Source organism: Oncorhynchus tshawytscha, linkage group LG03 (genome assembly GCF_018296145.1).
Source record: "Oncorhynchus tshawytscha isolate Ot180627B linkage group LG03, Otsh_v2.0, whole genome shotgun sequence".
Lineage (NCBI taxonomy): Eukaryota > Metazoa > Chordata > Actinopteri > Salmoniformes > Salmonidae > Oncorhynchus > Oncorhynchus tshawytscha.
The window spans coordinates 7,011,205-7,019,760 of NC_056431.1; the positions used below are offsets into that span (position 1 = coordinate 7,011,205).

Sequence of the window (8,556 nt, forward strand, 5' to 3'; positions counted from 1 at the left end):
ACTGACAAACACTCTCCAGTCCACCTTATAGGTTTAGTTTAGAAGGGGATAAAACGTGTTTATTTTTTGACTATTTGGGGATTTCTATTCGCTGAGTGAAGAGAAAATGTTGTTTTTTGAAATGCTGCTTTGTTCATGAAATGGCTTCTGTCACGGATCTCTCACCAATTAGTCGCAGCGTTCTCTCTGTGAGAGGCTGTCACACACACACACACGCTCTCTCTCTCTCTCTCTCTCTCTCTCTCTAGACCATTGAATTCATATCTTTATCCATACATACTGTAGCCTTTCCTCATATCAACTGTAACTACAGTATCAGATTAGACAGTACAGACCAACCAACCAGGAGTGTGTTCCCTGTCTTTCTCAAACCCTTTACAGTTTAACAGGGTTTTTACAGGGTTATTGATCAGACTAATGAGCCCTAATGGCCCTGGCTGTGTGGGGAGTGTTGTGTTGGGAGGGGTGTGGTTGGCTTGAGCGGAGAGAAGCTGTGGAGTTTGCTGTGTCTCCAGGAATAGGCTCAGTCTCTACTGACATGCAATATACACTATGAGCCTGATAGGAATGCTGTCCCTCTGTCGAAAGCTGAAGGTGCACAGTGTAGAAATAGAGCATATAGATCCAAAAGAGCACACATCCACTTAATGATGTGGGCTTTTTAAGGTTGCTGTGTGATGTTGGCTCTATGTGTTGCATTGCTGTGGTAACTGGAGCCTCCTTGGCCCCGAGGATCGTCTTGCTCTTGTGCAGACAAGCAGCATAGAAATTGGGTTTATAGAACGGATAAGTGAAGTGTGATTGCATTGCATAAGCAGTTTGGCAGGAACACAATGTTCTGTTTATAAGGTAACCAGGGACCTGTAGCCCCAGGTATCCTCTCACATCAGGGGAGTTGGTTACCCAGGTGTAATAGGAGGCAGGAAATAGGTCACAGGAAACAGGTAACAACTTCAAGCCTTCCTTCAGTCCACCCTATAGAGAATGATAGAGGCCTCTAGTGGCCAAAATGATGTATTAGCATGGCAGCTCCATTGAGTGTTTCCAACTTTGAATGTCGTCAACTGGGTGGGACTTCCAACCTCATTGGCTGGTCCCTCCTGATGACCCGGTTGGAATCATGTCAGGTCATTAGGAGGGATAAGCCAATCGTGAAGAAGAAAATTGACCACTTTAGCCTCTATGGCGTTGCCCATGCTGTCACAGACACTGTAATGGCACAGATACAAAGATGAGTCCACCCACACCTCAATTCCTGTGGCTCAAAAGATGTTTCCTTTCTTGGGAAATGTACCGCTAATCCTCTTCCTTGTATCTCTCCCTATGCCTGGAAACAAGGAAACCTTGTTAATGGCTGTGATGGCATAGGGTCCTAAGTCATTGGTGTTGGGTCAGGGGCCAGGAATTAGAGGTTAGAGGTTAGGGGTTATGCTACTGTGAGTGTCTGCGGTATTACAAGAGCCAGAGCTGTCAGACATTCCATCGGTCTGCCTGTGCAGTGTGGGTTACTGCTAGGGGTGAGGAGGTGGGGTGTTGGTTGGGGGTAACCTTAGCATTTAAGAGTATTACTCTATTATGTTCTAATGTTATATGAACTCTGTAGGAGCATACAAACAGTGAAATACACGAATTACATACAGAGAGATTAATTTACCAATACCGTTACGCTTCACTATATAGTCAAAGTGCATTTTCAGATACTACATACTTGGTTCTTGAACTCTCCATTGGTAAGAACATTGATGATGTGTTCTGTCTGAATCCAATGGAACATCTCATGGTAAATACCAGTGACAGTGAGAGCTGGAGATGGTTTAAAAGGGCATAGCTGTTGGATGGCTTGTCATAACTATGAGGTTACAAGGTTAGGCTCTTGACATTTACTGGTCAAAGGTTGTTTGTTTAGGCCTCCTGGTTAAGAGGCAGGCCGTGTATACTGAGACGAAAGAAACTAACTAAAACAAAGAAAGAAAAACTGAGGAATACAGCTAGTGTGATTCATTCAGGCAAGCCTGAATCCACAATAAAAAGTCCTCTTCTGTCCTACCTTATATGGGCCTGCATATTATTCCAAATGGTAGTCCTCTAGTGTAGTGAATATATGTAGCCACCTCCACATTCATTTCAGTTTACACTGAATGGCTGAATAGGGATTTGTCCTCCTCTTTCTATTTGCTTCATACCACAGTATTATTATTATCTCTCTCACCCCCCCAGGACCCAAAACTCAGCAGGGAGGTTGAGCCTTTGACTTCTGATTGACAGGTCAGTGATGAGGGTATAGAGAGGAGTCGTTGCTGGGGTGAGGGGTCAAGGTCAAAGATCAGAATCCTGCTGTGAGAGGGAGAGACTTGCTAACGAGGGAAACATTGCACAGCCATGTCGTCATCCACACAGCTCAGGTCTCGCTCTCTATTTCAGTCAACGAACTGTTGACACGTGGCAGTGGAAGAGCAAACTTATGTTTGATTACTAACAAGAGTGAATTTATCTATTGATTGGAATTCATTTGAAAATGGTCAATGAACCATGCTAATTACCATGTAAATATACAGTGGGACCACATTTATATTACACTTTTTTTCTGAAACAGTTTGGGTCCTCAATGGTTTAAATACATTACAAACTGAAGCAGATCTGAAACAGTCTCAATTGCTTTTTGTAATAATATAACTCCATTCAAACTACACATTACTGCATATTTTCATATAATCTACCTGTTATTTCCAGAAACTAATAAGTAAGCTAGAGAATGCTATGTCTGCGGTGGAGTTCGTATAGCCAAATACTGCTCCCCTGACAGCAGCACTAGAAGTTAACTCATTCTCCAGAGATGGAAAGTAACTAATCAGCAACAGACAGAGACACACAGACAGACAGACGTAAACGTTTTTAGAGATTACTGCATTATATCACATTGCAGTGTTGTCTGTTTACCGCTAGGTGTCTCCCTTCCTGCTCCTTTCTACCTCCTCTCACACACATACACACACGCGATAACACAATCTGCCTCTTTTTACCTGCTGGTGTGTCTTTCAGATTTTTGTGTTGTTTTTTAATCAACATGTGTTATTTTGTATAAACAGAGATTCTACTATTTTCATCTTTTAATCGTTTACATATGGCATGTGAGGGAACACCAACAGGGGGACACCGACAGCGAGGACTCGCTGTGAGAGGCTTCTGCCCAAGCTGTCTGTCTCTGCGTGAGTCTGTTTGTCTGTCTACTACAAGAGAAATAAGGATTATGTAATGTGTACTATGTAACTGTCTTTGTTGGCTTGCACAGCCTGGAAAAAAAGAGTAAATGGTAAAGACCTCAAACCAAATGTATCTTTCAAAGGTATTGCAGAAAAATCTCCAGAACAGTAGGCTACAAAAATGTTATTCATATAGTTTTTCAGAAAATCTGCCAGTGTGCTGTAGGCTAGAAGTCCGTTGTAGTCGTTGTCCTACTGTCTGTCTGTGACTGCCATAGTACTACAGAGGTTCGGCACGCCACTCTTCCATGCAGCCTGACTCTCTCGTACTACCGTACTTGCAGTAAACACTGGTGAGCGGAGTTTACGACAGACCACGCCCCCTTCGTCCAGCTGGTGGCAACATGCGTGATGACATCACCACTGCGTTCGGCCATTGGCTGGGAGAATTCTCCGTCCTGGCCAATCACGCGTTGGCAATTTGACGTCAGCTAAGATCCCCTGTTCATTTTCTTTGGGAGAGGTGGGGCTGAGAATGATCGTCGACGTCAGACGGAGCTGAATTCAAGCGCCGTGATTGGCTGTTCGGTGCGAGGTGAGGGTCTGTTGCTGAGAGAAAATAAAGAAGGAGTGTAATCAGTAAAAGGAGAGATACAAAGTAGTGAAAGCGGTGTAATGGCACAACATTTTACACTATAACAATTATCAAGAAAACGAATATCTCAACCATTGAACAAGGAAATGGGCTCGAGAGCAGTAAAACTTTTTAGGACCCCCTCAGCCCCCCCTTCTTTCTGAATCACTCCATCCCACGTTCCCCAATTCTTCAGGTCTGCAAAGGGAGTTGACATACTTGCAGAAATCACGGATGAGCTTGTAGTTCTGTAAGTGCTCACACTATCAACGATCTATCTTTTCCTTGGTGTTTTCGTGATAAGAAACGTCCCAGAGTAGACTGTCTAGCCAGGGATGGCCCTTGAGCTGTCAGTTGTGGTAAACGTGCCCCATTATTTTGTAGGGGGGAGGACACCAATGCTATTCTATTGGCTAAACTCTGATTCGGTCCTTCCCTTGGGCCCACCCACACACTGTTCCTATGGTTCCCAATGCCCTTATTGGATACTGTATAGTTTGGGACTAGGCACCGGCTCGGTCTAATATCCCATAGCCATTCGCCAGATACACGTGTCAATCATGTAGACTTTGACAGCGGTCCACACCCTTTTACCGTACCGTTAACGCTGGTAGGCTACTGTACCTGTCAGAGATCTGTGATTGGTCAGAGAGGCCAGCTGTTAGTGGTTCATTCACCATTTTGAGACTGTAGTGGAAAAGGGACCCAGATCTTAATTATTATTATTTTTTTTATCCCTGGTTGAGTTGCTCTGGGAAAAATACATGTTTTACGGAGGGAAATTAAAGTGAGAGCCCGGACCAGCCGAGGGATGTTACCCGCGAGCGTGCAAGCTTCCACATCTGCAAAATAGGATCGTACATGTTTCTATTGCCAACTGAATTTTTCTGTTTGGGTGAGTTACAACTGACCGACTTGTATGTTCTTCTCCAACAAGCTAACAACAGTTACTATCAACGGTTAACGGTCGGTCTGGTTGCCCTGTTTTTCGTACTGATCGCGTGTAAAGAAGAGTGACACAGCTTTCTCGCTAAGTATCAAGGAAGGGACGAGAGAAAAGAGGAGAGGGGGTGAGGGTGCACAGTCACTAAACTTTGTCAACGGATTAACTGCATAACCTGCAAGCAAGCTACAAGTAACTTTGCACTACTATTCTCCACCTCAACGTTGCGGTAAACTTGACTTTGTGCATAGCAGTAAATAGGTAATCGAACCATTGCACACCCCAGTGCAGCAAATACATGACACCCCAGCATCAGCCCCAGGATTTACTATTGCCGTCCTGACTGTTTGTAAATAGTAAACGAATGGAACACTATGTCCTATTTAGCCTAAAACAGTCGCGAGCTGTTGTAATGACGTTGTTACTACTACTACTACTACTGAGCAGTAGTAGCCAGATTAGCTAGCGATTTGTGTGACCCGCTTAAAAATGAATGCTGTTTAGCTCGCTGAATTTAACTTTTGCGCCATGAACCGTCCCTGAAGTAACTGCACAATTTGCAATATATTTTAGTGTTAGAGAAAGCTGTGCAAAGCTGCGTTGTGTAGAAAATGTCGTTGGGCTAAGCATTCGACACAGGCTGTTGTGTTTGTTTGCTTCTGGTAAGACAGCCTTAACTCCTTTGACATTGTGCAGTATGGAGTGCAGCGGCTCTAGGACTAGCTAGGCTACTCTTGCTCGGATCAGCGCAGAACCTAGGCCGGGGAGAAACAGCTCGTTTGCTGTCTGGCACTATGTAACGGCTCCTCTAAGGCCGTGCTCCCACTTTTCTGCCCAATGACTGCATTGAGCTGCAGTTTCCTTATAGACTTTTCTGCATTTGACATGTATAGTATTTACAGAGTTAAACAACATTTGCAATTGGGGTGTACAGACTTGTACCTTGGTGTTGTCAGAACTGACAGCATTTGCAATGTATTGCAGATTATGCATATAGAAAACGTTTGATTTTGTATCATCATCATTGCTTTCATCACTTAATTTGTGCATGAATATGGAAATCTCTCCTAGATTGAAATGTATGCTGTAGTTTAGCAGAGCAGTTTGCCATTGATTTGGCATTGGCAGTCCTGCCATTGAGTCCCAGTCAACACTGAACACCTCTGGTCCATGCTAAAGCTGTAGATCAATAACTGACTGGAGTCCTTAACGGTTGTTTCAACCTTCAATATTTCTGTTTCATCAATAATATGGACACTGACAGTCATAATTATGCCAGCAAGAAACTGACCGTATTTTAACTACGTCACAACTAAACTGATGTTCTCCACCATAGCGCCCTCACACACTCACTCACACTCTCACTCACACACTCACTCACACACTCGTTCATAGTTCTCCCTCTCACTTCACCAAAAATACCCTGTCAAAATGTGTTCCTTTATGTCGCATTGTGCGATCACTCCACCCCCTCGTCGTATAGTGAGTACGTACACAAGAGCTACTCAAGTGTGTGTGTGTGATGTGTGTTATTTTTTGCTGTTTCATGTGTGTTGGTTCCCTGGTGACCCAGTTTAAGGGTAGGATGGCCCTGTCACCACGGTAAACCACAGGGGAGAATATAGTACACTACCCTGGTACTACACCTTTTAATCCTTAGTGGTTTAGTGTGTCTTAGTGCTCCCCTCTCCATCCCGTTCCCTCCACTGCAGCCCTGCGCCCTCTCAGACGCCCATAAAATACATTTCAGAGAGGGATGAACTGCAGTGTGCCATACCCCACACACACAGTGTGAAGAGGTGCAGCACCAAACAAGGTAGAGACAACGTGAAGTCCCACACTCAACATATGCTGTTTTGTACACACACTCTTGTGCGGCACATCTCCTGCACACGGGCATTCGGGCACACACACACCCTCTGCCAAAGTGTGCCGGGGCACTGCACTATATTCCTCATGATTGGTTCACAAAAATGACCATTGTGGCAGTAGTTTATAACCGTGGGCTAGTACAGTAATAAAGTGTAGTGGGACTAGGAACATGCTTTTATTCTACATGTGTGCCCATGTCTTTACACTCTCTGTTGAGATTAGATGTCTGTATTAATTACTCATCACTGTGTGTGTGTGTGTTGTGTGTGTGTGTGTTGTGTTGTGTGTGTGTGTGTTGTGTGTGTGTGTGTGTGTGTGGTCTTAGGCCAATGGAGAATTGAACAGTGTGTCTGTTCTGTAAATTCCTGGTTGAGTGTTAGTGTGTGGGACTGCTCGCTGTGTGTGTGTAGTCAATGCTGCTCGTATTCCAGGGTGATCGTGTTTAGGCTGATTTCTGAGTACTAGGCCTTCACTGTCTGTGGGGCTAAATGTTTATCAATCAACCCCTTTAAGGCCAGTTCTGCCAGAGGCTCTCACAATACAGAATGGAATAATTTATACATTTAGATGGAACTAGTTATTGGCCTAGTATTTTAGTTGGTACAGTGTAGGCTACATTGGATGGTACTTGATTCACATGATAAAATGTACATTGTACAACATTTGTATTGTACTGTAATTAACAGGCTAATCTCCTGCTATTGCCTTTTTTGTGATTGAGCCAGAATCAACAGATCTTTTATCAAGGCCAGTAAATTATCATTGTCTTTTCCCAGAAGAAGATGCAGCTTATGCTTAAAATTTCTCTGTCATTTTTCTGGAATCCAAAACATGGTGTAAAGAAACAGATGTTGGGCACATACAGACAGCTACTTTTACTTTGTTACTCTTATTTTTTCAGGGACAATGCACATTAATGGGTGGCAGGTAGCCTAGCAGTTAAGAGCATTGGGCAAGTAACTGAAAGGTTTCGAATCCCAGAGCTGGCAAGGTGGTAAAATCTGCTGTTCTGCCCTTTATCAAGGCAGTTAACCCCAAACAACAACTGCATCTTGGGCGCCGATAACGTCGGTTGAATGCATTCAGTTGTGCATTTGACTAGGTATCCCCTTTCCCTAATCTACAGTCTCGGTTTTAGCCAGCCGGCTAATTTTCTGCCGTCATCCCAGAGCAGTTATTAAAAACACTTAAAATGACAAGACTGACAATAAGCACATACGGAGCAGCATATGAGAAGTACACTTAGCACGCAGACATACGGCACAATAACACAAAAAACAACCCGTTCTTTGGAATTGTGGTCTTAAATGAAAATCAACATTTAGGTTTGATGAAAAAAATACTAATTTTAGCCTTGGATGGTTGCTGACCTCTCTGGGCTGTATTCAACTAAGACCATGCCCATGATCAACACACTGACCTTGGCCTAATACTTCACACTAAATCTTGTACCACACACTACTTCCCGGCAGGGTTTCACCTATATTCATTTAGCAGTGGCAAGCCGCCGCTGCTAAATTATGGCCCCCACTCCAAGAAATAGGATGTAATGCATATATATATACAATACCAGTCAGAAGTTTGGACACACCTACTCATTCCAGGGTTTTTCTTTATTTTTACTATTTTCTACATTGTAGAATAATAATGACGACATCAAAACTATGAAATAACACATATGGAATCATGTACTAACCAAAAAAGTGGTTATGGTTGAAAAAATGCCAAGAGTATAAAAAGCTGTCATCAAGACAAAGGGTGGCTACTTTGAAGAATCTAAAATCTAAAATATTTTGGGGGATTTTTATAAAAAGATCTGGATGGTAAAACATCAGTGTAAACTTAAATGACAAACAAACAGATATAAAGTATGTAGAAAAGATAAAGGAGCTATGTCTTATAAATAA

The 8,556-nt window shown here is 43.2% G+C and overlaps 1 protein-coding gene and 1 long non-coding RNA gene across 3 annotated transcripts in view; one reads left to right on the forward strand and one right to left on the reverse strand.

Annotated features, from left to right (window-relative positions):
• Window positions 1–3,094: 3,094 nt before the first annotated feature.
• Window positions 3,095–4,220, reverse strand: LOC112226158. The gene is made up of 2 exons (XR_002949680.2): window positions 4,054–4,220; window positions 3,095–3,809 (listed from the first exon to the last, which is right to left on the reverse strand). It is a non-coding gene; the product is annotated as an uncharacterized LOC112226158 (long non-coding RNA).
• Window positions 4,221–4,577: 357 nt separating this feature from the next.
• cicb (capicua transcriptional repressor b) overlaps window positions 4,578–8,556 on the forward strand; it is a 53,664-nt gene continuing 49,685 nt past the window's right edge. The window contains exon 1 of one of the 2 annotated variants that reach the window (XM_042308833.1): window positions 4,578–4,729. The gene's annotated coding sequence lies outside the window, so the exon portion shown is untranslated. The remainder of the gene's footprint in view (window positions 4,730–8,556) is intronic. The other variant, XM_042308828.1, reaches the window with a different exon arrangement.